Genomic DNA, 10599 nt, shown 5'->3' with positions numbered 1-10599 from the left:
TGTGGGTGGGGCTCCAGCATGGGAGTTACTTTTTTAAGTACCCCAGGGGATTTTAATGTGTAGCCAGGGCTGAAAATCACTGACCCAAAATTTCAAAAATTTTCAAAATTTTGAAAAAGCAATTTCAAAAATTACTTTTTGAAAATAAAAGTAATGATTTATTAGGGTTAGGCAGAAAGAACACAACCATGGGTGCCCAGAGGCCTGGATTCCAGAACGTTTTTCTGCTTACCGGCTGTTTGATCCTGGGCAAATCACTTGCTGTCTCTTAACCTGTATTCTTCCATGTAAAATGAGGATAACGTCTGTCCAGCCTTAATTCACAGGGTTATTACCATGACGTGAAATAATGTGTGTGGAGCGGCTCTTTAAATTGCATGCATTGTTGGGAAGGAAAAGATGTGCTCTCTTTCCTCAAAGAGTAACAATAGCCCAGAACACTTAAGGGCCACTGCCCCCAGCTGGTCTGTACACCGCGGGGAGACCCTCGCACTCGCGGCTGAAGAAGATGGAAAGAGGTGGCCTTGATTCATCCAAGGCCCCTTCTTCTCAGCTGTGGCTGCCAAATAGCCCGCCCTCCAACGCAGCCACTGCAGTACTGGAAATTCCCAGAAGGGGGCAGCCTTGCCTCAGACCCAGACCCGGGTTTGCAATAGCCACCCAAGCCAATCTGTTTTGAAAAAGTTTACGTGAATGTTTCCAGATTTTGCGTTTTGATTAGCCACTGTATTATAATACATAAAGGAATTACAAACTCAAGAATTAAAACCACAAAGTGAAACTGTAAAAGAAATGAAAGCTTATTTCACTTGCTTAAGGCTCTTTGTAGACCTTAGCAAAAAGTTGTTTAGATTTCTGTTGTAATCATCATTTGGACTTTTGATGATTATATCTATATTCATGCTGGGCTTACATTTCATCCATGCAAGTTAGGTATGCATATATAATAAAAACAATAACAGTGCACTAGTTTTAACCAATTAACAATAACGCTTCATCTTTTCACACTAAAATAGTCCAAGGTTAAAGGAAACTAAGTCCCAGACCTCCAGAACTAGCTCTGCAGAGTTTGGTGAAAGTGCACAGGGCTTCTATTTAGCTCCAAGGATCACAATAATAGCTGCCATTTAGTAAGAAACTTCTATGTGCCAGATGCTTCATTTACAAACTCTACTCTTCATAGCACACTAATAGAGGTCATAGCCATCCTCATTTTTTCAAATGAAAAAACAACCCAGAGCCCTGGCAAGGTAGCTCAGTTGGTTGGAGCATCATCCCAATAAACCAAGGTTGCAGGTTCAATCCCTGGTCAGGGCACATACAAGGAGCAACCAATGAATGCAGAAATATAAGCGGAACCACAGACTGATGCTTTGATGTCTCTCTCCCCCACCAACCCCCTTCCTTTTTCTCTCTAAATTAAAATACATAAAGAAATAAAGAAAAGAAATAACTCAGAGAATTTCTGTCCCTGGTCACACAGCGGATATAGGGGAGCTGAAGTTCCCAGCAGGGCCTTCTGTCTGCTGAGCTCATGGTAACTCACGATAGCACTCAGTTGTTCTAATCCCCAGAGCTTTGGCTTGGAGACCCTCTGAAGTCTAGTCGAAGGCCTCAGGCAGGACTGTTGAGAGGAGGTGCCCTTGCCCACAGCTCCCTGCTCTGTCCTGCAGGAGCTGCCCTAGAACATGATGGCCCTGAGGCTCAGGGGTTACCTGGCACCCACTCCCAGAATGAAGGGCCATAGTCACAAATCAGAAGGAACTGGGGCAGGCTGGGATGTCAATATGAATCCTAGGAATGAAGTAAGGGACAGGGGCTTGAATTTTCAGTCTATTTAGGGACCTTAAGGAAATTACATTTATAAGCAGCATAGGCTTTTCCTGAGTTCAGGAAATAGGGCAGCTGGAGGGTCTGTCTATATAGTTGCAGGGCCTCTGCATGCGGCCAAGGCTTTCTGTGGCTACTGGCAAGAGGGTGTTGAAAATCCTGGATGGGACTAATCTTTAAAATAACGCAATGTGCCCTGGCTGATGTGGCTCAGTGTGTGAATTGAGTGTTGGCCTGGGAACCAAAGGATCGCCAGTTCGATTCCTAGTCAGGAACTGAGTCAGGGTACATGCCTGGGTTGCAGGCCAGGTCTCCAGTAGGGAGCAAACAAGAGGAACCACATGTTGATGTTTCTCTCCCTCTCTTTCTCCTTCTCTTCTTTCTCTAAAAATAAATAGACATCTTCAAAAAAAAAAAAGAATAATGCAATGCTTTGTATGAACGGGAACCCCTTTTCACTTCATGTTGCCCTGCACCTTCTAAGAAATCAACAATTATCTGTAATGCATATGGTAGGTATTACAGTTGTTCTCCAACTTGTTCCCCCTCCCTGTCTTCTGGCCCACTTCGGATTACGCTGCCTGGTGGCTGGTGACAGGGTGTGGCCAGTGGGATGGAAGTGGGAGTGGTAGCACCCCTTCCAGGCTGGAGCATGTAATTGTGCTGTGGCCGTTCTGAGCCCTCTTCCCCGCTGTCACAGCAAGTAGCCACGCTCCAGCTGGTGGCTGCTCCATTGGCCTGGGTTTGGGGTGAGGAGAACATGGAGCAGAGGCCCCATGTGACCCACAATGGATATGCAGGACACATGAGAACGAGACTTTGGTATTTGAAGTCACTGGGAGTTGGGTTACGGTGATGCAACCTAGACTGTTCTCACTGTTAGAGTGTGTTTCTAACGATGCATCACTCTGCCACGAGTCAAGGTGGAGCAAATGAATTGTTTTTTTGTTGTTTCATTTTGTTTTTAATGCTTGATGATCTCTGAACTTTTTATTGGCCTCCTGCCTCCCAAGGGGTGCCCCATTCTGCTGCCTCAGTGCCTCGGAACTTAGGTGTCGTTGACCCCAGACACCAGTTCGCCATCGCTAGTCCCCAGTCCTGCGGGTGGTGGTCTTTTGGACGGACTGCAGGGAGTTGCTGTTGCCTAGGGCATCAATGCGATCGAAGTCCTCCCTGTCTTCCAGCAGGTGGAGGTAGTTGGCGATCCCAGCCACCAACCTGAACTTGTCTCATGCTCCTGGGCCTGGTGCTGCCCTCTCCCCAGCTCGGGCTCCAGGGGCAGCAGGATCCCATTGAGCTGTTCCATCGGCCTGGCGCATTCTGAGCCAGCTCATCATCCTGGGCCCGGATGTCCACATGATCTTGCCGAGGTCCTGAGACTTGGGGGCACCCAACTCCACGGTCAACCCAGAGGTGGCAATCTGGTTTTGTAGACCATTTACTTTCTCCTCCTGGTTCTTCTTCACGAAGACCAGCTCCTCCTTGAGAGCCTCGATCTCTGTCTCCAGCTGTAGCCGAGTGATATTGATGTCATCAGTGACCTTTTGGAGCTCATTGATGCCACTCTCCACAGACTGGAGCAAGGCCAGCTCCGTCTCATACTGGACTCTGAGGTCACCTGCAGCAAATGGGCACCGTCAGTCTGCAGAACAAAGCAGGCACTGTCCACAGAATTTGTAAAGATCTGAGTCCTCGGGCCCTAGATTGCCTTGAGATAATGCCCCCAGTCTGACCAGGGGTCCCTTCTTCTCCAGGTGTTCCTGCGTTTTGCTCTCCAGTTGCCGATTACCAGCCTCCAAGCTCCTGAGCTTCTCCAGATGAGAGGCTAGATGCTCATTCAGGCATTCTATCGTTTCCTTCTCTCCTGGATTTCCCCCATGCCCACCAGACACCCAGCCATCCTCGCAGCCAGGCTCCTGAACCACAACTGCCCTAGATGCTGGAGGAGTGGGACACAGAGATCCGGGAGCGTGAGCCTGCATAGAGGCTGACCACGCTGCTGGATGGCCAGGCCTGGTGGCTGGGTGACTGCATGGAGTCCAGAGTCCAATGGTTGGTGGTGAACCTGGATCAGGTGCCGCAGCTCATGTTGTCGGGGTGGCAGTGGAGAACCTGGAGCGGGTACTAAATTCATGCTGTGGGGAGGAAGGCGAGATGCCAAGCCTCGGGTTTGGGCCACTGGAGTAAATGAATTGTTTGAGGAGCAGTATGTGCAGAATGACAGATAAATGGATTTTGGAGATGGACAGACAACAATGAAATATTAGTTCTGCTGCTCACCAGATGTGTGATTTTAAACAAGTTTTAAAATTGTTTTTATAGTTCTTATTCGAAGGGCAAACAGACTGCTCGTACCAAATGCAGAGCAACTAGAATGAAGGATGCAAAATGGTATGGATACTTTGGGAAACAGATGGGCATTTTCTTATAAAATTAAACATACACTTACTAGACATCCCATCAATCCCTCTCCTATTTAATCAAGGGAAATGCAAGCTCACGTTTACACAAAAACCTGTATGTGAGTGTCTATAGAGGGTTTATTCATAACCGCTCCAAACTGGAAACACCCCAAACACCTTTCCACTGCTGGGTGGATAAGCAATCTGTGATGCAACCACACAGTGGAATACCACTCAGCAATGAAAAAGGAACTACCGATAAAGGCCACAATAAGGATGACTGTTCAAGGCACCATTCTAAGTGAAAGAACGCAGACTTGAAAGCCTACATATCATTTGATTCCACATATAAAACCTTCTGGAAGAGGCAAAATTACAGGAAGAGAAAGCAGGTCGGGGCTGCTCGGGGTAGTGTGGCGGGGAACAACTGACTTCAAAGGGGCGGCACGAGGTGATGGGGACTGTTTGGTTTCTTGATCGTGTTGGTGGTTACGTGACTATACGCTGTCAAAACTCGGAACTGTGTGTCGAACTGAATTTTCCTGTATGTAAGTAAAAACTTTAAAGTAAATTAAAATCCAGACATAAAAGGCCACATATTTAGGGTCCCGTTCATATGAAAAGCCCAGAATAGGCACATCTGTAGAGACAGAAAGTAGATTAGTGCTTGCTGGGGGCTGGAGGGAGGCAGAATGGGCGGGGGGAGGTGACTGCTGGTGCGTGCGGGTTCTGTCCAGGGTGGCGGCAGAGTTTTGGCGTTAGTGGTGATGGTCGTCTAGTCCTGTGATTGTACTAAAAGCCACTGAACTGTATCCTTGAAAATGGTGGATTTCCTGATATGTGAATTCTATCTCCATTTTTAAAAGTCACTTCAAGATAACCTTTCTCAGTCAGTTTTCCCGCGAGTGGGGTCATCAGGCGCACCTTTGTACCTCGGAGGGAGCAAAGAGGCTGCTTCCCCCATCTCGCCCCCCAGTTTGCTCTTTCTGGTACTTTGGCACCATAGCGGTCCCCAGTGACTCCGGGCCAAGCTGCAGCTGCACCTAAGGGAGAGGAAAGCCATGCTGTGGATACAGCTCCAGCCTGCAGGTAACCAGGTGGGGCTGGAGGCCTGCGCAGGGCCCTGGGGGCCAGCCAAGAGGCTCAAGTCTCCAGCAGGAAACCTGAGCAGCCCTCGCACCTACCCTGAGGACCGAGCTAGGGTCTGAGTTGTAGTACTTGGGGAGAGGAGTGGAAACAGGAGACCTGATAGTTAGTTCCTCTCACGGGTCCCCTTCAGGTGGGTCAGAGGGGAGTGAGTGGGTGAGGAAGGGGCATGTGGGAACCAACCGGGTCTCCAGGCCTGGGAGCAGGGTGGGGAGGGGATGCTTCCAGAAGTGCCCTTGGGTGGACTGGGCAAGTGCAGAGAGAGGTCGGGGGAGTGAGGAGCATTGGGACTACGTCTCCCGTGACTGCCCTCCCTGCAACCTCCAGGCTTTCTCTGTAAAGAGGAGGCCCCTGTTCACGTCTCCTTCCCGCCCTCTGCCCTGCGCGCCCACTCTGACCTCAGGCAGGAGAGTCAGGGGCCTAGGCAGGCAGGGAGGGTGAGCTCTGTTCACACTCTCAAACCCTCATGGCATCCCGGGGACTGTAAAGTACCTGCAGCCGCCACTCCCCGGGCCAGGCAATGCAGTGACCAGGATGGGGGCCTGCCCTGGTGGCCTGGCCTGCACTGGCAGCACCAGGGCCCTGTCGCCTCTGCTCCCAAGCCCTGGGCAAGAGGCCAGAGTGGCTTGGGGTCAAGGTTGGGGTTTGTTGTGGCTGTGATAATGTCAGGGCCTTGCAGGCGAGAGAAGAGTGAGGTTTGCATGTTGCTTACACTCTTCTCATGAGGCCAGGCCAGGGAATGGTGGGAAATAAAAGTGGGGGAGGGTGGGTGGGCTACCCTCTTGTGTCATGTCTGCCCCGGGGGTGAAGGGCCGAGGATGTTGTTACCGTGGTGCAAGGAGATGCTGCAGTGTTGGCCCAGATGTTTCCGTGACCCCCACCTAAGGCTTCACTCCACCCACTCCGCTGCTCCAGCTCTGCACGACCCCAGCCTCATCCTCACTGGAGAGGCAAAAGCCCTGGAGGCCAGGGCTGGGACAGAAGGGGCGAGGGAGAAGAGTCTTAGGACCATGCCTCCTTACTTCTTTCTCCCATTGCCGCCATTGCTCGGACATGGTGGCTGGCAGGGGTGGGAGTGGGACCCAGCCTTGGGCTCCTTATCCTGCAGGACCTCTGATCCCTCCTCTCCCTGGCTGCTCTTTCCCACCTGGCCTCACCCCTCCCCAGTGTCTAGGGCACAGGTGGACGAGTTCTTTCCTCCGAGGAGCCTGTGGGCAACACCTGGCATCCCACTGGGTGCTCTCCCTGAATCCCAGGCCCCGCATTGTCTCCTCTGGCCTAAACCCCATCTCGTTCTTTCTCCTGCCCTTCACTCTCCTTTCCACCCCTCTCTGACCCTGCTCCTGGGTGCGGCTTCTGGATTCTTCCCGGGGCCTGGCTGCTCCCTCCTCAGGTGCACACCAGCCTTTGCCCCCCTGGTACCTTCACCTGGCTCCTCAGAGTGTCTGAGAGGGGAACTCCCCTCCTTGTCCTGCTCTCCTGTGCTTGTGGCTTCTTTGCCCATGGTGATGGTGCAGCAGCCGCCGCAGGCTGTTGTGTTGACCGGCGACATCTCTTCCCCAGCTCGTCTGTTAGCTGATGTCCGTGTCAGCTGTGTGCTTGTGCTCTTGGGAATGCGATTCCTTTTTCTACCAACTTCTCCATCTACTTCCTGCTTGAGAAGTGTGTGTGTGTGTGTGTGTGTGTGTGTGTGTGTGTGTCTAGGTTTCTGGAAGGTGTCTTTTCAAGTCAAGAGGCAGAATAGGTCAGCTGGATTCAGGGCAGAAGGGAGTTTTTGTTTGGGTGATGCCCTGCTGGTTCCATTTGGCTCCCGGGGGCAGATAGCAGGATGAGGTGGGGCCCAAGTGGACTCTGGTGGGGACAGCCCGGGTCCCAGGCAGGAGGAGGACCGGCTCCTAGCCCCAGCTGAGGGACCACCTGAAGCCTTCTGTGCTTTGGTCTCCTTATATGTCACATGGAGATGCCACAAGATGCTTGCCTGACCCGGCCCGCAGACTGTGGGGTGGACATAATGCTCTGTCAAGGGTGGCCTGTCCACTGTCCCAGAGCGTCCTGTCTCACTCAGCACTTTTGCTCTTGCTACAACCCCTGCTTGGAATGTCCCCTCCAGGCCCCTCCCTCCTTAAATCTTAACCCCTTTGAAGACCTACCCATTTTTTTCTCCTCTGTGAGACCTTACCGGTCACTCTGGCTGTCAACATTTGGTCTCTTCTGCCACCTCCCATAGCTCTCAGAGTTAGCATTACCCAGCTGCATGTAACTGCGTTAGATCAGGGCTTCTCGACCAAAGCACCGCTGACACTCTGAGCTGGGTAATCTGTTGGGAACCGCCCTGCCTGGTATCAGAAGCTGAAACCCCCGCCTAGGCTAAGGCTAAGGGAATGCCCTTGGAACCATAAGCCAGCAAGGAGACAAGCTTATCTCCCTGACAGGAGCGCCGCTTCTGCTCCTTCATACCTCACCCTGCCTGGACCCCAATGCTTGGTCGGTTAACCAATGACAGGTAAGATTCCCCAAGGGGGGAACAACCTAAGACAGGCACAATCACGTGGGAGGCCCCCAAAAAAGGACTTTGGGGGCTACGGCAAAAGGGGGTGATGGACTCTCGCCCTTTGGCTTTGACAAAGCCTGAGTCCTCCTGCTCTGCAAGAAAATCTCTTAATCTCTTGGCTGCCTTACTTCCCTTGCTCCACCTAAGCCTGAAACAATGACAGGGTGGGCTGCCCTGTGCTGGAAAGGGCGGATTCCCCGGGTGATCAGGCCTAAAAAAGAACATGTAAATTCCTGTGAAACCTTCTTTGTTTAGAATGCTCTCAGTTGAATGAGAAGGGTCCAAGGAGGAAGTTAGTTTGTTCCTTAAAGTCTTACAGCTCTTTGACCCTGACTCAAAATAGACTCTCAGAGTTCCTTGTTACCTATCGTTTGATCCTTACTTCCTCCCAATGAGTAATGTGCTATACCTGAATTCTTATGCAAAATGAACCCAATAAAAGCTGGTTTGGACGGTAAATCAGTGCGCTCCCCACTAGAGGGGGTGACCGTTCTGTCCCTACTTCTCCACAGAAACTGGTCTGTCTCTGTGCATGTTTTTTCTTGAGTTTCGATGAGCCATCCACAGTGTTCCGTGATCACTGCTGGCCTGTGACCCACGCATCAGTAATCCTTTGTTGTGAGGGGCTATCCTGCGCATTTTAGGACGTCCAGCAGTATTACTAGTCTCTACCCACTAGAGGTCAGCAGTACCCCTTCAGTTGTAAGGCTAAAAATGCCTCCAGATGAGGCTAAAGGAACCCCTGGGGAGAATTATGGGGGACAAAATCGCCCCAGATACGAACCATTACCTTCTCCACTATTTGGCTTTTAGTATTTCGTTGTCCTGGCTGGATTCTTTCATGTGCCCTAATGTGCCCAACACAGTTACCCATGTCACGTGCTCCATGACTCTGTTGAACAGACCAACAGATGTGTTTCAAGTGTTACAAGTACAAGCAGAAGTTATTATTACAGCTGACTTTAGGCTTCTTTGATACTTCTACAGGGTGGAGGTAATTCATATCTGCCCCTAAAAGGTCTGTCCGCTCTATTCCCGCAATCAGGTCTTAGGAACAACTCATTGTTAGCAAGGAACTTTGCTGTATCTACTGCAGAAATTTTGTTACAATAGGCACCTGTATTGTCCAGTTAAGCTTGAGCGGACCCAGGCTCTCCCAGCCGCCACTCACCAAGAGTGGAAATCCCACCGGCCCACTACCCAGCCCCCAGGGTGGTCCTGGTGGTGGAGAGCCACATCAGCTGTCAGCAGGGGCCCCCATGGGGTGTTTCTGGTCCAACAAGCCAGCACGGAGGACATTCCAGGACTTATGTCCTCCTGAGGAGAACATAAGTATTGCCTTAAGTTTTCTGTGGAAGGAATTGTCCAAAGACAAGTGACGGTGAACTGCTCAGTCAAAGTACTTTACCCACCCGTGGGACAGAGATTCTGTACCAGAGGCCACCTTCACATTTGAAGGAGAAATTGGGAAGAACCTGGAGGAAGAAGCTAACACATTTGATCAAAAACTCCAGTCCATGAAGGAACCACTGGAAGCATGAAATATTCCAGACAGTTTTGGAAATGTATCTCCAGAAATGAAGCCAGGGTTTCATTGAAACCTTTAGCCTGGTGGTTATATGGTGTGGCAGCATTCTACTGAAAATGCCTGGTATAAAATGGTAAAACTTCCAACTGTCAAGCAAGTGCAAAGAAATGAGGGCTTCTTGGAGTTAGACTACACTGTGCTGCTTCAGGACTTTGTGTCTCAGGAGGTCATGTCTTGGCAAATGTGAGTTCTCTGGTGTCCACAGCATGGCACTAAAGTAAAACATCACAGCTGTCCACCAGAGGAAGCATGACCGGAGTGACCAAAGACCTAGGCTCCCTGATGACGTGCACGTTCCTCTCACTGACGTCTAGCGGAAGGGGCCGAGCAAACCCCAGACGGTCACTCTGTGCAGATGAGTACAGCACAGAACTGTATAGCTTCCAGAACAGAGAGGGCCATGGTGTAAAAGCATCTCAATAACAGCAGTAGTGCTGCGTGTATCCCATAATAAAAAGCTCCTACTCCGGCCTCAAAAAAAAAAAAAAGAAATTTTGTTAACAATAAATGAAACCCACAACAAACATATTTCCAAGCTAAACTCCACATATTGCAAGCCACGCTTCTTCACATCGAAATCTGAATTACAAAATAACCCAGACCATCCTTCGAAGGCCACTGCAGCAGGCTGGGCTGTACCTTGTGTTAGAGTCCCCCGCAGAGGGTGTCAGCTTCCTGATGAGGGGAGAGAACACCAGGGTTACTAAGACGAGTTCTAAAGGCTCAGGTGGTGGAGCAAACAAGCCCAGGGCCCTAAATGGGCTCTGATAATCATCGCTCTCTGACTATGGACTGATGGCTTAACCTTCCCGAGCCTCAGTTTCCTTGCCTGAGAGAAACAGGCATAAATCATGGGAAGCGAGGGTTCATGAGAAAAGGATGCCAGGTGCCTCTCTTCGGGTCTGACACATATACACTCGATCTTGGTCTCCCTGCCGTTAGTTTCAGTCTAATATTATAGTTTTCCTTCCCTCCTGCACTGTGGGTAACTCAAGGCCAAACACTGTATCTAATTCCTCTTGGAGTGCCTCTAACGCTGACGCATGGTGCCTTCCCCACAGAGAATTTTCCACACGTGGAAG

At 50.6% G+C, this 10599-nt stretch overlaps 1 pseudogene; it reads left to right on the top strand.

The window, feature by feature from the left end:
* Positions 1-7332: 7332 nt before the first annotated feature.
* Positions 7333-9813, top strand: LOC114507332 (annotated as a pseudogene).
* Positions 9814-10599: the final 786 nt, after the last annotated feature.

This window comes from Phyllostomus discolor, chromosome 10, assembly GCF_004126475.2.
Source record: "Phyllostomus discolor isolate MPI-MPIP mPhyDis1 chromosome 10, mPhyDis1.pri.v3, whole genome shotgun sequence".
NCBI lineage: Eukaryota > Metazoa > Chordata > Mammalia > Chiroptera > Phyllostomidae > Phyllostomus > Phyllostomus discolor.
This window is presented reverse-complemented; position numbering and strand designations above follow the sequence as displayed.